The 21069-nt window shown below is 43.3% G+C and overlaps 1 protein-coding gene across 2 annotated transcripts in view; it reads right to left on the reverse strand.

Annotated features, from left to right (window-relative positions):
* ppp2r5eb (protein phosphatase 2, regulatory subunit B', epsilon isoform b) overlaps window positions 1–21069 on the reverse strand; it is a 97676-nt gene that overhangs the window by 15088 nt on the left and 61519 nt on the right. The window lies entirely within an intron of this gene.

A 21069-nucleotide genomic window follows, 5' to 3' on the forward strand; every position in this document is an offset into this window, starting at 1 on the left:
CCCCCCCCCGTGATGCAGGAGCTTGATCGCCCCAAATGAAGGGCCCAAACGCCGCTGGCTACGTGAATAAGATCGCCCCATCAACAGAAGGCTCGAGGTCCCCGATCGCGAGAGAACAAACAAGGAAAGAGATTGAATTTTTTTTCGCCTTCCATCACAGTGAGGAATGTGGAGGAGTCACTGTGGTGGATGTTCATGTAAAAATGTATTTTGTATGTTCTGTTGCTTTTTATTGGTATGACTGTATGGTAAATGAAATTCATGGAGGCTGGCTCGATTTTATTATTTAAGAGTAAATTGGATAGGTATATGGATAAGAGGGGATTAGAGGGTTATGGTCTGAGTGCAGGTAGATGAGACTAGGTCAGGGAGAGTGGTCGGCGTGGACTGGAAGGGCCGAACTGGCCTGTTTCCGTGCTGTAGTTGTTATATGGTTTTGTTATATGGTTATATGGTTGCAAAACATACTTGGCTAATAAAGTATGATTATGATTATGATGATCAACATCTTTAGTGACTGTTGGGTTCGACTCAAAATCTTAAAAAAGCCACAGAAATACTTTTTTGACGAGATATGGATGGAGCAAAGTATTTTTAGGCAAGTGACTTAATTCTTGATGTTCAAAAGCTCTATCATCTGCAGACCACAAATCAATTTATTTGTCAGAAACTCAGCAACTGGAAAGTGAAAATAAAATAAAAACTTCACTTGCTGGATATCTAAAATAAGAGAAAAATGCTGGAAACAATCAGGTCAGGCCACATCTGGGAGAAGATGATTTCCAACATTTCTCACTTCCTGCAGATGGGGCCTGACCTGCTGATCATATCAAGCCTTTCCTATTTTTAACCAAGAGCCTATTTGATCAACATCCCATCCACCACATTTAACATTCACTTCTTCTACCACCACACACTGTGGCAACTCATCAAGGCTTCTTCCAACATCCCAAACATGCAAGCTCCACCGTGCACAGGAATAAAGGCAACTGGTACATAGCAACATGACAAAATGCAAACATGCCTAAACCACACAGTCAGGGCAAGGAAATGTCATTCCTCCATTTTTGGAACTTCAAAATCTTGGCAATCATGGTTGTGCAACATAGAAATAGGTCCTTTGGCACAACTCCTGTTGTCTATCTACGCTACTCCTGTGTATTCAACACAATATTCAACCTCTCCTTGGCAAAGTCCGTGGTCCCTGCATGCTTCAAAAGATCCATCATTGTACCGGTGCCAAAGAATGCCTCTCCAGCGTGTTTAAATGACTACCGACCGGTGGCCCTCACCTCGGTTGTCATGAAATGCTTTGAGAGGCTAGTCAAGAAGCACATCTGCGCCCTCCTTCCTCGCAACGTGGACCCACTACAGTTCGCATACCGTCCGAACAGGTCCACGGATGATGCGGTCTCCCAGGTTCTACACACCGCTCTCTCTCATCTGGACAGCCAGGGGGGCTATGTGAGGATGCTGTTCATTGACTTTAGTTCAGCATTCAACACAATAGTCCCCAGCAGACTGGTTGAGAAGCTGCTGGAAATGGGGCTTAGCACCCCTCTGTGTGCCTGGGTCCTGGACTTTCTCACTGCCAGGCCCCAAGTGGTCAGGATGGGGGAACACACATCTAGCTCCCTCACCCTGAACATAAGATCCCCCCAGGGCTGCGTCCTTAGCCCTCTACTGTACTCCCTGTACACACATGACTGTGGGGCCAGGTTCAGCTCAAACTCCATCATCAAGTTTGCTGATGACACTGTGGTGGTGGGCCGGATCTCCAACAACGATGAGAAGGCCTACCGGGAGGAGGTGGCTGATCTGGCACTCTGGTGTAAGGACAATAGCCTCCTCTTGAATGTCACTAAAACAAAGGAGCTGATTGTGGACTTCAGAAGGGTTAAACATCCAAGGACGTACACGCCACTGGAGATAAATGGGTCTATTGTGGATAGGGTGAGCAGTTTTAAATACTTGGGAGTCCGCATCGCCGAGGATCTGACGTGGGCAACGCACATTGCCGCACTGGTGGGTAAAGCTAAGCAGCGCCTTTACCACCTTAGACAACTGAGGAAATTCAGAGTGTCTCTGAGGATCCTTCATTGCTTCTACTCTGGGGCTGTAGAGAGCATCCTGTCCGGCAACATTACAGTCTGGTTTGGGAACAGCTCTGCCTAGGACAGGATGGCCCTGCAGAGAGTAGTGCGTTCAGCAGAACGCACCATGGGAACTACACTCGTCCCCCTGCAGGACCTATACATCAGGAGGTGCAGATCCAGAGCAAGCAAGATCATGAGGGACCCCTGCCACCCCAGTAACGGACTGTTCCAGATGCTACGATCAGGCAAACGCCTCCGCTGTCACGCTGTGAAAACGGAGAGGATGAGACGGAGCTTCTTCCCACAGGCCATCAGGACTGTCAACTTTTATAACCCCAGAGACTAAATTTTTGTCGACACTAATAGTAACTTATTAACTTTATTTATATGCTGTAACTGTAATTCTTTTTGTGCACAACCCGCAGGCATTGCCACTTTCATTTCACTGCACATCGTGAATGTGTATGTGACAAATAAATTTGACTTGACTTGACTTGTGTTAGACCCATATCCTTCTACTCTCCAACTCTCAGTCTGAAGGGTCTCGACCCAAAACACCGCCCATTCCTTCTCTCCAGAGATGCTGCCTGTCCTGTTGAGTGACTCCAGCATTTTGCATCTTCCTTTGATTTAAACCAGCATCTGCAGTTGTTTCCTACACATACTCTGCAACCCATATACCTTTTAAACATTGTAATCGTATCAGCTCCTACTTCCACTGGTAGCTCATTCCAGATAACCAGCATCCTTTGTGAGGAAAAACCTGCTCTCCAGATCTCTCCTTTAAATTTCTCCCTTTTTCCCTTAAACAGGCCTCTAGTTTTAGACTCCTCTGCTGCAGAAGAAAAAAACTGACAATCAACCCTATTTATGCCCCTCAATCTTATAAGCTTCAAAAAGGACACGTCTCAGCTACTTACTCTCCAGTGAGAACCAACCCATCCAATCTCTCCTTGTAACTAAAGTCCTCCATTCTATATCCTGGCAAATCTCTTCTGCACTCTTTAATGCTATCAAGTCCTTGCAGTAGTTTGATGACAAGAACACAATACACATCAGCACTGAGATTGTTCTCTTCACAAAGACTTCAGTACTTCATCATGGTTCTTCTAATCCATGTATTGCACCCTGGTTGATGATTCTTTTTTACCAAGGGAAACAAATCATTCCTATCCAGGCCTCTCAATTCTATTTACTATTATGTTCTATTTTCCAGAGAAAATAATCATTCTATCTCATCTTTCCTCAAATCTATGCCAGTTCTCCTCAATCCTCAATTCCATGATCTATCAATATTTATCAATTTTCACCTTAAATCTTGTCTCCACCATCTTTGGTAGCAAGAAAAATCAGTTATTTTTATATCCAACTCATTTAAAATTACACAGGGAAAAAAAAGACTTAATAGAATTTATTCTTCTTGCACCCCCTAAATTTCAGCAAACTTTCCACTACCCATTCCTTTCCCTATAACAATACTCACCTCACCAACCCAATGCCACATTTTGTCAAGTCTCCAGGTTAAATTTCACATTGGATTTAATAAAGGCAATCTTATTTTCCCAGTCTCTAGTTATGCCCTGCTAACAAGTGGACATTTTAGCATTCTCCCCCATCAAATCTTTTCTTAAGGGTACCGATGAAAAAAATATAGAGATCTAAATGTACCAATCTCAGTAAAAGACCTACATCCGTGCTTAAATGTATTCGGAAATTCATACCGACTTGTTTGACCTATTTGTTACATGAATGCAGAAAACAACCCTAGAAACATTTGAACATTTTCCTACAATAAAAGCATGTGATATGCTTGCCTTCATTGGTCGGGGCATTGAGTGCAAGAGTCAGGAAGTCATGATGCAGCTGTATATGATTTTGGCTAGGCTGCATTTGGAATATTGCATGCAGTTCTGGTCGCCACATTACAGGAAGAATGTAAAGGCTCTGGAAAGGGTGCAGAGCAAAATGGGCGCAGGGCACATTACCAAAATATTCCTAACTTTACCAAAATGATGCCTGGATTAGAGGGTTTTAACTACAAGGAGAGTAGACACAAAATGCTGGAGTAACTCAGCAGGACAGGCAGCATCTCTGGAGAGAAGGAATGGGTGGCGTTTCGGGCCGAGACCCTTCGTCAGACTGATGTCAGGGGAGGCATCAGTCTGAAGAAGGGTCTCGACCCGAAACATCACTCATTCCTTCTCTCCAGAGATTCTGCCTGTCTCGCTGAGTGACTCCAGCATTTTGTGTCTACCTTCAATTTAAACCAGCATCTGCAGTTCTTTCCTACATAACCACAAGGAGAGGTTGGACATATTTGGTTTGTTCTCTCTAAGAACACCGGAGGTTGCAGGGAGACCGAGAAATAAAATTATGAGAGGCATAGATAGGCTAGACAGTCAGAACACATTTACCAAGATGGAAATATCAAATACTAGAGGGCATAGCTATAAGGGTAGAAGTGTAAAGTTTAAAAAAGACTAGCCTGGCGTGGACCCGTTGGGCCCAAACCTCTCCTGCGGGCCCGGCAACACTCCCCCAACTGACGACGCGTGGACCTGTTGGCGGGCGAGGGGGGAGAGGAAAGGGGAGAGGGAGTCACTCACCCCGGCCCCGGGCGGCCATCGCGGCATCCGGAGCGACCAGTGGACCCGTTGGGTGCAAACCTCTCCTACAGCGGCAGCTCCAGGGTGACAGCCATTGCTTTGAGCAGGAAGAAGCCTCGCCGGACAACCAGCACGCTTTGAGCGCACGCACGGATCCAGCGGCCATCTTACGTAAGTATTAGATCAACCGGCCCCATCTGCGCAGGCATGGACCCGTTGAGTTCCCATTGTGACATCGAACACGGTTGACGGGCAGGGCAAGTGGAAAAGGGATTTATTAAAGTTTAAAAAGTGAATAACTTTTAAAATATAACAACCATTTGAACCGCAGGCCAATGGTGAGTAAGGTGGGCCTAAAATTGTTGCACTATCGTGTACTGTTTTGCCTGAATTTCGGGTATGTACAATCAAACTAACAAAGCGACAAACAAGATGAGAGTTTTATATATATATATATAGATGTGCAGGGCAATTTTTTTTTTGAACAGAGTGTGGCTGTTGCTTAGAACATGGCACTATAGATGGTGGTGCAGGTAGATATGATTTAAGAGCCTATTAGATAGGCAAATGGACATGTAGGAAATGGAGATATATGGATTATGTGCAGGCATGCAAGGATTGGTCTTGGTATCATATTTAGCACAGGCATTGTGTGCTGAAGGGCCTGCTTCTGTCCTGTACTGTTGTATGTTCTATTGATTTTGCATATTCATGACCCAGCATATCTGGATTACATTTGCGATTACCTACATCTCAGCTAAAACCATAAGCACCTATTGAGGATTGGATATCTGTATGAGGATATAGTTCAATAATTCAAATATGTTAATTTACTTTATACTCGGACAAACGTTTTGAAATGGCACCAATTCTATTAACCCAGTTAATAAGACATTCAACTTTCAAATAATTGGCATTAAGACGAATTGTTTATGAAATGAATTAAATTGCATTCATTTTATACACTATCTCCAGTACTTTTGGGCGGCCCGGTAGCGCAGCGGTAGAGTTGCTGCTTTACAGCGAATGCAGCGCCGGAGACTCAGGTTCGATCCTGACAACGGGTGCTGCACTGAAAGGAGTTTGTACGTTCTCCCCGTGACCTGCGTGGGTTTTCTCCGAGATCTTCGGTTTCCTCCCACACTCCAAAGACGTACAGGTATGTAGTTTAATTGGCTGGGTAAATGTAAAAAAAATTGTCCCTAGTGTGTGTAGGATAGTGTTAATGTGCGGGGATCGCTGGGCGACACGGACTTGGTGGGCCGAAAAAAAAGGCCTGTTTCCGGCTGTATATATATGATATGATGATATGAGTGAACGATTTCATGAACCTGACAATAGTTCCACAAAACAGCATGTCGCATGAAGTATAAACAGTAATTAACATTATCAATGTTTAAAAATATCATAAAATGTAAATAATTTGATATAAATTTTAACAAATCTATTTTTCAAAAAAATTGAATTCAACAACTCCAGTACTACAAAAAGCACCTGAAAAATTGTTTCAGTACATTCATTTTTCTAAATATTAGTTATTAGATAGTAAAATGTTAGTAGATGCAACCACCAATGGAAAAATTGGAGTAGGGGTGAAAGAATAATCCAGTTAGAATTAGTTTTTGGCTACAGGATCAAAGGACATGGAATGGATGGCACAGGCAACACTGTGGAAGAAATTTGAACAAAAAGAAAGTTCTAAATTGAGGACTCTGAAACAAAGTATCCTAATTAGATTATAAAACTCCAATAAACCCATTCCAATAATAAGCAAATATTCAAAATGTATTTGGTTATATCCAATTTCAAAATTCAAGCATTTGTAGTATTTTGTGCTTCCTTACCATTTTATCTTAACATTGAACACTTGACTGTACCCACTTTTCTTTTACATCCAATGGAATGGAGCGCTACCCATATTCACAGGGAGACTAAAGTTTCCTTTTGGTAGTTTCACAAAATACATTTTCCTTGCTTGTAAAATTGCAAAAGGAAACACATGGATGACAATTGAAAAATATTACCTCAAAGATTATGTGAAATTAAGATAAATGTCTGAGATAAGAGTCTTGAAGCACATTAACTTCTTCAAAACATTTGCTTTCCATCTGCAAGAAATTAGCTAACAAATTCTTACAAAGGCCAAGATTTGTATCTAAGCAACATACAATGTTTTCAAGGTCAATGAATTTGACCAAAATATCATAAACCAACATGTTCTTTAAATCAATCAAGCATCATTGATCAAGAATTGCACAGTGAACTGGCACAGATCTACTGCACTTTATTCTGTTTAAAACTGTTCTAATTTGTTTCATTGGGTTGTATAAATTAATACTGACTAGCTAATTAATTTATTGCATCGTATGGGAGGCGCATTCCCAATCTCGTTGTACCCCTGTACAATGACAATAAAGATATATTGTATTGTATTGTATTGAATTGCAGTACGGCAATTCAACCAGATAATTCACCCAAGAGAATAAAAAGATTAATAACATCAATGCTTCAGTTCAAGCAAAGTTTATAATTTCTAAATCAGTACTTTGTATTGGTTGATGGTCACCATGTTATAAGTCTTTAGAAGGGTCTCGACCCGAAATGTCCCCAATTCCTTTTCTCCAGAGATGCTGCCTGACCCGCTGAATTACTCCAGCATTTTGTCATTCATTTTAACCTACTGATGCTACAAATACTAATTTATAAAGAAGACTTTACTGCCAGGATGTGTTGATGCAACTCACTGGTCAAACCATCTGCTTTTAAATAGCCATAGAAGGAACTTAAACAATATCAACACATATTAAAGGTTACTAAGTCAACATTAACTTCCGAACCAACAATTGCCTACATTAAGTTAGACACAAAAAGCTGGAGTAATTCAGTAGGACAGGCAGCATCTCTGGAGAGAAGGAATGGATGACGTTTTGGGTCGAGACCCTTCTTCAGACAGATGTCAAGGGAATGGGCGGGACTCCCATATTGCCTACGTTATTCACTTTTAAAAGTAGTTATCAGCAAATGACAATTCTTTCCACAAGCTTTTCTATCTCCAAAATGCCAGTTTGAATGCAAAACTCCCCCAAAAATTGCAAAAGAACAAGGAACACGTCACAGAAATATGTAAACATATGTTCAAAGCAGGACAGTGAATTGTATATGAAAAGGTAGAGCTCTGCATACTTTTAAAAATTATATGCATGTATGTTTCATTCTACTAACCAATTCAAACAGATTACATTTTAAAGTGACTGGCATTCACATATTTGTATTAACTTTGTTCGTGTTTATTTTAGCAGCACTACATGCATTGAAAGTGCCACAATGTTGAGCCCTCGAGCAGTGAGAAACTACTTTTACCTAAGAATCAAAAGGAAGTATCCCTGTGCAGAAGCTGATTGTATACATTATCCAGATTTAGTTTATGCATTCCCATTTGTTATAACACTACAAAGTCATAACATTACATTGCGAAGATCAAGCCATGAACACCAGTTCAGTCTGTAGTTAAAATAAATTCCACATTATTATGGTTAATCTTTCCTACAGTAAAAAAAATTATCCTTGCATTAATCAATATTTATATTTGGAAGTAAGGAACTACAGATGATGATTTACAAAAAAGACACAGTGTCTTTGTGTCAAAGTAACTCAGCGGGTCAAGCTGCATCCCTGGAGAACATGGATCAGTGACTTTTCAAGACGGGAACCTTCCTCAGACTGATTGTGGTGGGGTGGGGATGTGAGAGGCAGAATAGAAGAGATAAGGTGCAAGACAAAGCCTGGAAAGTAATAGGTGGATACAGGTGAGGGGAGTTTTTGATAGGTAGATGGTTGGATAAAGGCAAGAGATGAAAATTCAAAAGTTGAGATAAGGAAAGAATAGTTGCGAATTGTGAAATAATCAACATATACGATTTGAAATGTGTTTATGAGTTCAGAAGTCTGATGGTAGAAACTGTTCTTAAGTCTGGTGGTACGCGCAGCCATACTCCTGTATCGTCTGCCTGACGGTAACAAGGAGAACAGCCTGCGTGCTGGATGGCTGTGGTCCTTGATGATGCTGCGTGCCTTCCGCAGGCACCGCCGGTAGAAAATGTCCTGAATGGCCGGGAGACAGTTACCAGTGATGTGCTGTGCTGTCTTCACCACTCTCTGTAGTGATTTGTGTCTGTGGGCAGAACAGTTCCCGTACCAGACTATAATGCAGCCCGTCAGCAGGCTCTCGATGGTGCATCTGTAGAAGTTTGTGAGGATGCTGGCGTTCATGCCAAACTTCCTCAGTCTTCTCAGGAAAAAGAGCCGCTGGTGGGCCTTCTTTGTTATTGTGTCCGTGTGCAGTGTCCAGGAAAGGTCCTCAGTGATGTGCACACCGAGGAACTTAAAGCTGCTGACCCTTTCAACCTCAGCATCACCGATGTAGATGGGGAGGTGTCCACTCCCCCGCTGTCTCCTGTAGTCCACGATCATCTCTTTAGTTTTGCTGACATTGAGAGGGGTTATTTTCCTGGCACCAGCTGTTTAGTGCCTTTACCCCCTCTCTGTAGGCTGTCTCATTGTTGTCTGTGATGAGGCCCAAGATGATCATGTCATCAGCAAACTTTAGGATGATGTTTGAGCTGTGCTTAGCAGTACAGTCGTGCGTGAACAGGGAGTACAGGAGAGGACTGAGCACACAGACCTGTGGTGTGCCTGTGATGAGGATCAGTGAGGAAGAGGTGTGGCTGCCAATTCTCACCACCTGGGGCCTGCCCGTCAGGAAATCGAATATCCATCCGCAGATCGAGGTCTCCAGTCCAAGATCAAGGAGCTTGGGGACGAGTTTTGAGGGAATAAGTGTTGAATGCCGAGCTGTAGTCAATAAAGAGCATTTTCACATATGTGTATTTCCTTTGTCCAGGTGGGTGAGCGCAGTATGTATTGCCATGGCGATGGCATCGTCCGTGGCCCTGTTTGGTTTATATGCAAACTGAAGAGTGTCCAAGGTGTCAGGGAGAGAGGAGCAGATGTGAGTTTTGACTAGTCGCTCGAAGCACTTCATGATGACTGATGTCAGTGCAACAGGACGGTAGCCCCACAGAACCTGTGCCTCCTTTCCACACAGGTTCAGAAGGCAGTTCTGATGCAGTCATCAATGTAGCGGAGAAAGAGTTGAGGATGATGTCAGTGTACATTCGGAACAAGGGCTGTTTGACATAACCACCAAAAAGGCAGGCATAGCTGGAGCCCATGCGAGTGCCCATGACTACACCTTTAATGAAGGGAAGGGACAAAAGAGAAGTTGTTGAGGGGAAGAAGATCCTCCAGGCAGAGTAGTGTTAGCAGAGGGGAAACTGACTGGGTCTCTATTCAAGGAAGAGCCGGCAGACCTCTTGGTGAGAGTGGGGGTATAAAGGGACTGGAGGTAAAAAAGGACTGGATGTACTGACGGAACATGGACACATTTATAAACTCCTTACCTTTAGGTTCTTAGTGCTACATTCAATCAGCTACTTTGTTTCCTCATTAGGCTTGCTCACAGCTTTCATTAATTCCACTCCACTGTCAACCAACATTAAATGTGCACCCATCAAGTTTAATATCTTTTGCAATATACTCCAAATTAAAATTAGAATCTGTTAAAATGTTAGTCCAGTATAAAAATCATGCTAGCTCCAAGAAAGAAATTACAATTAGGCTTTTGTTTTTAAAGTTACAAGTTACTTGGGAAAGTTTAATGAATTTAACCTGGTTGTTTAAATATACCACCTTTTAAATCGTGCAACAAAAAAAAACCCAACTATAGGTGCTGGGTGTTAATTGCTATTAAAAAAAGCTGTCCTAACAACTGTACTACCATTCAAGAAGTTTGCTTGTAAAAAAACAAGTCCAAAAATTAAATGTAAAATTTTCCAGTGGATACAGGAATTGCAAAAAAGTAAACAAAAGTAAACATGTTTCATCAAAACTCAAGGCATTAACTTCGAGAATTAATTTAAATTTGAAAGGCGTAGATTATCACAAATTCAAGATCATGCCTATAAATTATCAATTAATAGCTTGCAAAGACAATGACATCTGTGTAAAGCCAAGTGGGAGAAATGTTGTAAAATGACAGAACAATGTAACAATATTATTCTCCACATCCCCAAGATGCAAGCTTAAAAGAGACTATAATCACACACAAAACAGCCAAAACCATTTTAGTTTATGCTTTGATGATTTGATGCAAAGCATGTGGGCTCGGATACCCAAATAAGCCTCTTGCCTTGGAACAAAAAAATGACACAAAGTGCTGGAGTAACTCAGCGAGTCAGGCAGCATCTCTGGGGAACATGGATAGACGAGGATTCTGGTGGGGACCCTTCTTCAGACTGAACTACATCACCTTGGAACAGCTGTCATCAATGTGTCTGTCTGTGAGCTCTAAACAAGCTGTTACCAATTAGGCAGTCTTCTGTGTACAGCATAAAAACAGATGTTGCCCAAATCCTTCACAGTTCCACAGATGATCAGAATAATCAACAACATCAAGATCAATACAACTGCTGGCAACAACAGTAACTTCCATTTCAGAAAACACATCGGCCCAGGTACCAGTTACTGGATGGTTCAGTTCTTTACATGGAAGACGACTGCTGAAAATATGGGGGGGGGGAAGAACCCTCCCAAATCTGATAGAAATCCAAAAGCTGCCATTCAAGTACTCTCTCACATCACCAGTCCTAAAAGATGCAATACAATAATGAATATCATAAGGGATAAATAACTTGGATGTTGGCCAAAAGGCATATAGAACAGCAGAGACATATATAATAAAGTATTTATGCTGACCATAATCAAAGAGCAAAAGACTGCAGATTATGGCAATCTAAATGAATAAAATGCTGGAAATGCTCAGCAGGCCTGACCGTATCTATGGAGAGAACATTAGGTTGCTAATGTTTCATTAGAAGCTTCATGGTATCATTTGAGACTACAACTCCTTCCTTGACAGATGCTGTCCGATCTGCAGAGTAATTCCAGTATTCTTTGTTTTTGCTGATTACCTTTGTTGAAAACTGCTTTCAAAGAAATCTGAAAGAAGATATTATTTTCTTTGTCCACAATGTGGCACACTGAGGCACAAAGGCCTGCTTGTTAAAATGTCATGGGTCCAAAAACAATTGTGCCAAACGATTCAGGGCTCATGAAAAGGAAAGCATGGAGATTACAGAAGGAGAGGGTATTGCAAGGAACCGCTGCAGCCCATCCTTGTTCTTCCTGCACATCATTGACCTATTCATCATTGCAAACAGCATCCAATGTGTCCTACTGGCAACAACCAAGAGCAAGAAATTACTCAGTAATAAAGCTTTAGCAAGATAGTTTATACATATTTGTTATCAATTATTCCTAATAGCACAATAAATGGACAGAGTAAACCGTGATATGCACCTTGGTGTTGCGCTTAATTGAACAATGGGGTAGTAAAGAAGACAAGAGACTGCAGATATTGGAATCTTGAACAGAAAACAAAGTGCTGAGGAACTCAACAAGTTGAGCAGCATCTGTTGATCAAATACAATGCTTTGGGTTGGGACCTTTCTTCAGACTGAATAAATAGAGGGGAGAAATCTGGTAAAGAGACGTAAGAACGGGGTAAAACTGACAAGTGATAGGGAGATTCAGTTGAGGAGTGGTGATTGGCAGATGAATGAATGGAGATAGTAACAAAAAGCTGGGGGTGAAATAGAAGCAAAAGGATGCCAGAGAAGGGGAAAGAGGAGGAATAAAATGTAAAGCTGGAAACAGAAATATAGGTGGAAGGGGACAAAAAGAAAATGTGGTACTTGGAGGAATAGGAGATAAGGGGAAGAATGGATGAGGGGAAAAGAAACAATAGACAATAGACAATAGACAATAGGTGCAGGAGTAGGCCATTCAGCCCTTCGAGCCAGCACCGCCATTCAATGCGATCATGGCTGATCACTATCAATCAGTACCCCGTTCCTGCCTTCTCCCCATACCCCCTCACTCCGCTATCCTTAAGAGCTCTATCCAGCTCTCTCTTGAAAGCATCCAACGAACTGGCCTCCACTGCCTTCTGAGGCAGAGAATTCCACACCTTCACCACCCTCTGACTGAAAAAGTTCTTCCTCATCTCCGTTCTAAATGGCCTACCCCTTATTCTCAAACTGTGGCCCCTTGTTCTGGACTCCCCCAACATTGGGAACATGTTATCTGCCTCTAATGTGTCCAATCCCCTAATTATCTTATATGTTTCAATAAGATCCCCCCTCATCCTTCTAAATTCCAGTGTATACAAGCCCAATCGCTCCAGCCTTTCAACATACGACAGTCCCGCCATTCCGGGAATTAATCTAGTGAACCTACGCTGCACGCCCTCCATAGCAAGAATATCCTTCCTCAAATTTGGAGACCAAAACTGCACACAGTACTCCAGGTGCGGTCTCACCAGGGCCCGGTACAACTGTAGAAGGACCTCTTTGCTCCTATACTCAACTCCTCTTGTTACGAAGGCCAACATTCCATTGGCTTTCTTCACTGCCTGCTGAACCTGCATGCTTCCTTTCATTGACTGATGCACTAGGACACCCAGATCTCGTTGAACTCCCCCTCCTCCTAACTTGACACCATTCAGATAATAATCTGCCTTTCTATTCTTACTTCCAAAGTGAATAACCTCACACTTATCTACATTAAACTGCATCTGCCATGTATCCGCCCACTCACACAACCTGTCCAGGTCACCCTGCAGCCTTATTGCATCTTCCTCACAATTCACACTACCCCCCAACTTAGTATCATCTGCAAATTTGCTAATGGTACTTTTAATCCCTTCGTCTAAGTCATTAATGTATATCGTAAATAGCTGGGGTCCCAGCACCGAACCTTGCGGTACCCCACTGGTCACTGCCTGCCATTCCGAAAGGGACCCATTTATCCCCACTCTTTGCTTTCTGTCTGTTAACCAATTTTCTATCCATGTCAGTACCCTACCCCCAATACCATGTGCCCTAATTTTGCCCACTAATCTCCTATGTGGGACCTTGTCGAAGGCTTTCTGAAAGTCGAGGTACACCACATCCACTGACTCTCCCTTGTCAATTTTCCTAGTTACATCCTCAAAAAATTCCAGTAGATTTGTCAAGCATGATTTCCCCTTCGTAAATCCATGCTGACTCGGAACGATCCCGTTACTGCTATCCAAATGCTCAGCAATTTCGTCTTTTATAATTGACTCCAGCATTTTCCCCACCACTGATGTCAGACTAACTGGTCTATAATTACCCGTTTTCTCTCTCCCTCCTTTCTTAAAAAGTGGGATAACATTTGCTATTCTCCAATCCACAGGAACTGATCCTGAATCTATAGAACATTGAAAAATGATCTCCAATGCTTCCACTATTTCTAGAGCCACCTCCTTAAGTACTCTGGGATGCAGACCATCAGGCCCTGGGGATTTATCAGCCTTCAGTCCCATCAGTCTACCCAAAACCATTTCCTGCCTAATGTGGATTTCCTTCAGTTCCTCCATCACCCTAGGTTCTCCAGCCCCTAGAACATTTGGGAGATTGTGTGTATCTTCCTCAGTGAAGACAGATCCAAAGTAACGGTTTAACTCGTCTGCCATTTCTTTGTTCCCCATAATAAATTCCCCAGGTGTGTGTGTGCACTTGAAAAGGTGTGTGCACTTGGAAGGAGGCAAAATAATAATGTACAAAAGTTACCTGTACACAGTAGAAGCAAATGCTACGTCACAACCTTCTTAACAAATTGGAAGGCTCATGTATACTGGATATTACAGTTACATTGTACAAACTAAACTTGATGTCTAGCTAAATTATTCATCATTACAGAAACACTCCTAAATCAACTCATTCCTTATGAATCACACTTCTGAGGCACATCACATTCTCTCACATTAGGAAGGAGATTGCAAGCAAGCCAGGGTCTGACCAGGTATATTCTGGAAAATGCCATTGGCAGAGATTGTTGTAGCTTTGTAAGCCACAAGTGAGGCACGGGAAGGCAGGGCGATAGCATGGAGTAAGGCTGCATAGTTTTCAGATGTTTACAGAAAAAAAATGTCCAAGCAAAGAAAATATCAGAAGACATGTTAACAGATGAACTATGCAATGTCACAACCTTGCAGTAAACAGGTTTGACATTGCAGATGATAGTCAAAAATTGTTTGGTAAGAAGCATCATGAACAAATGCAAAGTGTTCACAATGTCAGAGATAAAATGGAAAATTAGAAATTTGTTCTTGTGCCCCAAATATAGCAACGCCAAAAGAGGCTTCCTTTTATTTCACTACACTAAATTATTTTTAAAATGTAACTGTATACAATGGGAAACACTGAATCTGTGATGATTAATATATACAAGTTGTAATGGCAACTTTCCGACTTTTCCAGTGACTTATTTTCCAATTGCCATTACTACACAGGGAGTCGGAGTGATCTTATACAGACCCAACAGAACAGAACTTCCAGTTGTTTTTTTTCCAGTTTAATTAGTTGTTTATTGAAGTAGTTGTACAAACAAGGAGATGAACAAGTCGCAACACCGTGAACACTTCATCATGTTCCTCAAACTATTCCAGAACAATGTGTGCAGTGTGGCAGGGCGCATTATCCTGCTGAAAGAGGCCACTGCCGTCAGGGAATACCATTGCCATGAAGGGGTGTACCTGGTCTGCAACGATGTTTAGGGAGGTGAGACGTGTCAAATTGACGTCCACATGAATGGTCGGACCCAGGGTTTCCCAGCAGCACATTGCCCAGAGCATCACGCTCCCTCCACCAGCTTGTCGCCTTCCCAGTCGGTTTAGACCAGACGGGATAGCCTTTGTTGCCCTTGCGCATCGATGAGTCTTGGGTGCCCAACACCCTGTCGCCGGTTTGTGGCTTGTCCCTCCTCAGACCACTGTCGGTAGGTACTCATCACTGTTGACCGGGAGCACCCCACAAGCCTTGCCGTTTCAGAGATGCTGTGACCAAGTGGTCTAGCCACAACAATTTGGCCCTTGTCAAAGTTGCTCAGGTCTTTTACTCCTGCCCATTTCTCCTGCATTAACACATCAACTTCAAGAAGTGACTGTTCACTTGCTGCCTAATATATCCCACCCCTTGACAGGTGCCATTGCAACAAGATAACCAATGTTATTCACTTCACGTGTCAGTGGTCATAATGTTTTGGCTGATCGGTGTACATTCATCATGAAATTTCTCATTCTTGCCAAATTTGGGTTTCAGGCTCTGGATGCACTGTTCTGCAATGCAACGGTTATTTGGCATGCTGGCATTTTCTTGTTTGAAAGGCAAGTCCAGACAATAGTGTCCATCTGTCATCCTTGCTGAGCTATTCACAATATCCAAGAACTTTACATCTTCTCTGGACATTTCCTGTGTTTCCTTGCTGGTTCTTTCACTGAAGTCGTGATTGTACTGTTTGACCAGTAACTCCTCTAGGTTTGCAATGGATATTCGATTGACAATATCAACAGGGCAGCTATTTACATCCCTGCTGTCATTGTCTCTTCTTAGGGGACTATAGATGACCCACCCCAGTATGGTTCTCACAGCATATGGTCCATCCCTTTGGCTGTTGACCAGCTCCCAAGGTTCCAATACCGTTGAAGCATTTGTCCCGATGAATAGGTCAATGCCAGAATTTATTTCAGGAATCTTGATATCCTTCAAGTTAGGCCATTGTGTCAGGTCTTCCTGCCTGGGACTGTTTGGCTGAGAAACAGGCATGGTTTTGTATGTGAAAAAATCAGATAGTTGAAAATAGTCTTTGTCCAGACTAGATATTTCCAAACCTGAGATATGACGACTGGTCACAGGCTTCACTTGGCTCATGGTACGCAAGAGAATTTTGTTTTTTTGTCCTATAATGTTCAGCTTTCTCATCATGCTTTCTATGCAAAAGGTAGATGAACTTCCATGATCCAAAAATGCGTATGTTTGCAACACTGTGTCCCCCTTGTGGCTCTTTCCTTGTACTGCTGCAATGGAGAAGATGCAGGTTTCATCACCGGCCCCAATATGCCCACACATTTGAGGTGAGAGAACAACATTGCTCACAATTGGCTTCTCATTCTGTACTGTATGTTCTGGCTTCTTTTCTTTGTCCTTTTGTTCAATGTGATGTATTTCAGGATGATATTGGTCGCACACATTACAAGTCGAACACCTCTTGCAGTTTTTGCTCGTGTGACCTATTTTCAAACATCCAAAACAGACTCCTTTCTCCTTTAAGAAGTCTATCCTTTCTCTGTGCCCTTTCTTCTTGATCTGTAGACACTGCCCCAATGTGTGACCACTTTTGTTACAGAACAAACAAGAACCTTGTGGCTTGGTGGTAGATGCATTTCTTTTCATTCCATTTGTTGTCAGATTTTCTTGCACCTGTGCTTCTACAGGTATTATAGTTGTTGCAAAACTGTTTCCTCTTAGTTGCTACCTTCCTTTTGCCTTAGCAAAAGTAGAGCTTTTGACAGTTGGAACTGGCTTAGCATCCTGGATGTTTCCAAAAAGTGGATCTGATAGTATCTTCACTTGTTTCGCCATGAAGTCTACCAGGTCAGAAAATCTAGCCCAATGTCCACGCTCCCTCTGTAGCTTACATGCCTTATCCCTCCACTTGTCCCTGAGCTTGTAAGGCAGTTTTAGAAGAATAGTTTTCATATTGGAAGCGACATTCATTTCCTCCATATAGGTGAGATGTTTCATTGCATCAACCTCTAAGGAACAGTGAGAACGTTTGCAATGCTTTCACATCTTCTGATCTGATCACTGACCAGGCAAATGCCTTGACCATGTATGCAGTGGTAATCTTATGTTCATTACCAAAATGCTCTTTAAGCAGATCTTTTGCTCTTTGATAGCCCTGGGCTGGAGGTAAGTGTTGGCAGCTGTGGACCAAGTCTTTTGGATGTCCTCTTGTGTATTGCTCTAGAAAATATAAGCGGTCACTTATCATTGGTCTTTCTTTCCACTCTTCTCTCAAATGCTGTGATGAAAACTTCATACTGCAAAGGATCACCATCATAAACAGAAATGTCTCTTAGTGGTAGAGTAGGAGAGATTTTATTGAGCAAGAAAAAATATCATTTTGCTTCTGAATTAGGTTACAGATATCAACTTGGTTTTCATCATTCGATACGGGGGGGGGGGGGGAGAGATGGGTCCTATCATGAGCTCTAGCAGATGGCCCCCGAATTGTTTGTTTTGGTCTAACAACCTGTTGTTGGGAGGAAGATTCAGTTCCCGTCAACACATTCTGTCTTTGTTGCATTTGGTCAGGTAAGTATTCAGCTGCATGTGGATCTAATTTAGCTGAGTTCATCCCATCAAATACTCTAGAGCTGCTTCTTGATCTCATGGCCACAAGTACATTGATTCTTGCATTGGTTGCTGCCAGTTCAGCATCTGGTTCCAGTTGTTCTTTCTTTCTTCTCAGTTGTTCTTTTATTTTCAATAGTTCTTACCTCTTCTGTTCTTCCTCTCTTTTCAATTGTTCTTTTATTTTGAATTGTACTTCTTCCAATTGTTCTTCTTGTGCCTCAATCTCATGCTTGTGTATGTGTGCACCATAACCTTAAGGTTCCGCATAGCCAAAACGGTACACGATAGCACCACAATTCTTGGCCCACCTTACTCACCATTATCCCGGGGACCATTTAAAACAACTTTCATTCACATTGGTGTTATATGTTTAAAGTTAGAGAGATTTTAAAGTTTAAAAATTACCTTTTAAACCGATTTCATTATGATCTTCAGTGTGTGTGATCATAATGGGACCCGCACGAGTGCGAGCCAACGAGAGAGGGAGGGCCAGGGAGTCGCGGCCAATAAACTGACTTTAACAAATGCGTTTCTCCGCCCGCCCCCCCCCCCACCACCTGACCTTCCTCTCGTGGCAAGAAGGCAAGGTGAGTCGCTCCCTATCCCCTTTCCTCTCCCCCCTCGCCCACACCCGGCCTTAAGGGAGATTCCAAGCAACAGGCAGATGGTCGTCGTCCCCGTCCTCTCATCATTCACCTCCGTTTCCAGCACCCACTTCAGCGACGGCGTCGTCGGGTCCCTGCTCCTGCCCGGGCCCAGCGCCCTGCACCATCACCGGAAAACAACCCCCACCGGGCAGCTTCCTTCCGCATCTCCTCCAGCGCTCGCTTCACCGACGGCATCGTCGACGACTCCACAAAAATGGCCTCCACTCTCCTTCTCCGCCTCCTCCTGCTCCGCCATCTTGTGCACGCCTCCCGCCGCCACGCTGCCCGCTGGGAAGTGTAGTCCCAGCTCCCGCCAGGCCCCAGCTGCCGCCGTCATCGCCACTAAGCGCTGCAGGCACGGGGCACAGGTAAGTGGCTTTTGCCGCCAACGGGTCCACACACCGGTCGGCTTGCTGCCCCCGTCACAGCCCCGGGGGACGCTCCCCGCACGCTAACGGCTGCACACATCGGTTGCATTGAGGGCCCGAGGGGGAGGGAGAGTGGGGAGTGGAAGGGCAGTAGGGGGGGAGGAAGGAGAGGGGGGGGAGTAGTGGAGGAGGTGGGGAATGGGAGGAGGTGGGAGGGAGGAGAGAGGGGGTATGGGAGTAAGGGTGGGAGGAGAGGGGGGAGTGGGTGAGGGGGGTGGAGGGGTGAGGGGGAAGGAGTGGGTGAGGGGGGAAGGGGAGGGGGAGGTGGGGAATGGAGCGGGATGGGAGTGGGGGTAGGTGGGGTGGGGGAGGAGAGAGGGGGAGTGGCGGTGGGAGGGGAGTGGGGGTAGGGGAGGGGGGATGGAGTGGGTCATTAAAGAATATAAAATATATTGTATATCTTTCAATATATATAAATCTCTTGCAGGGGAGGGCGATGTGGGGGGTCTGACTGATGCCCGGGTTGAAGGACGAGAGGAGGGTGGAGGGGAGGGGGATGGGGTGGAGGGGAGGGGGATGGGGTAGTGGGGGGAGGAGTGGGGGGGGGGGAGTGGAGAGTGGGGGTGAATGGAGTCGGGGAGGGGGTGTGGGTGGGGAGGAGGGGCATGGGTAGGGGGGATGTAGTGGGTGAGGTGGGGGGATAAGGGGGATTGAGTGGGGGGGGGGGGTCAGGGAGCTAGACCAATACAGGAGAGGCTTTGGGTCCATGCTCGCTCTGGCTGCAGTGCTGGCGCCACGGGGCCGAGGTAAGTGGCAACATCTCCCCTTCCCTGTCCCCCCTCAAAATGAAAAGAAATGTTCACTGTCATTCATATTCACTTGCCTAGCTTTTTCTTTAAGAATTATATACGATATGCATATTATTATATGCTAATAGTATACTGGTACCAGTCCATAAATGTAAATATCAGTGATCATATTGGCTCTTTGAAAGGAGTTCCAACAGACATTTTAGAGCTGAAGAGGATCAAAATAGCAGTTAATGACAGTAGAGATTTAAAATTACATCTTAATCCTCAATTTACTGTTGCACAAGATTATAATTAGCAATGCTTCATCAAAAACCTGTTACATTCTTGCATTTGCAGCTCAGCTCATTTAAACAAAATATTTTCAATGATGATGTTTAATAAGCAGCATTTGTCAACTCATGGAACTTCACTACTTTTTATCAAGCTGCTGCAAAAGCTGTATGTTTTAAAATGTCGTATGTATCTCGAGGCGGCTTTCAGCCTCATTTTACATCTCTCAAGCTTAACTTGCTCTTAACAATTCTGGGGTCTTGGGAAATGCTACATGTAGAATGGAATCTTCATTGAAGAGACACCAAAATAGTTATGCCACTGGTTTCTGAGTGTTGATTTTTCACTGACATTTAAATTATGTAGTTTTAACCAGTTTAGCCATTTGGTAAAGTCACATTACATTTTGCTGTATTGTCAGCCTTTGTTCAATATCATTAAACATCACATTAATTTGCTGTCATGCAATGTGGGCAAAAAGCAGCAGGTAACAGACTTGTGCCTAATCTGTCAGACCCAAAATGACAATACAGCCAAAATAAGGCGACTACTTCTAATGGCTTTAACAACTGTACTATGAATATGTTAGTAAGATATTAACTATCGGAAAACCAGTGGCTTGACCTTTTCAGCATTTCTACGATGGATTTCAAAGGTTGCCAACTCAATCACTGACAGAAGTGCTTTGAAGGATGCACTTTTCCTTTAATGCTGGAGCATTCTCCATAACACTATTTTGAAAAATAATGAAGTCAAACAAAAGTAACAATTCAAATAGACCCCATGCTGAATTCCAAGCAAATAACACACTGAAAGGTCATGCGGCCACAAGTTGATCACTCAGAAGAACACTCAAAAGATTCAAAATTGTTGCAAATGACTAGAGGGTAAACTTGTGCCAAATAAAAGAGTTATTAAAGGGAATTGATA

This window comes from Rhinoraja longicauda, chromosome 10 (genome assembly GCF_053455715.1).
Source record: "Rhinoraja longicauda isolate Sanriku21f chromosome 10, sRhiLon1.1, whole genome shotgun sequence".
In the NCBI taxonomy this organism is placed as follows: domain Eukaryota; kingdom Metazoa; phylum Chordata; class Chondrichthyes; order Rajiformes; family Arhynchobatidae; genus Rhinoraja; species Rhinoraja longicauda.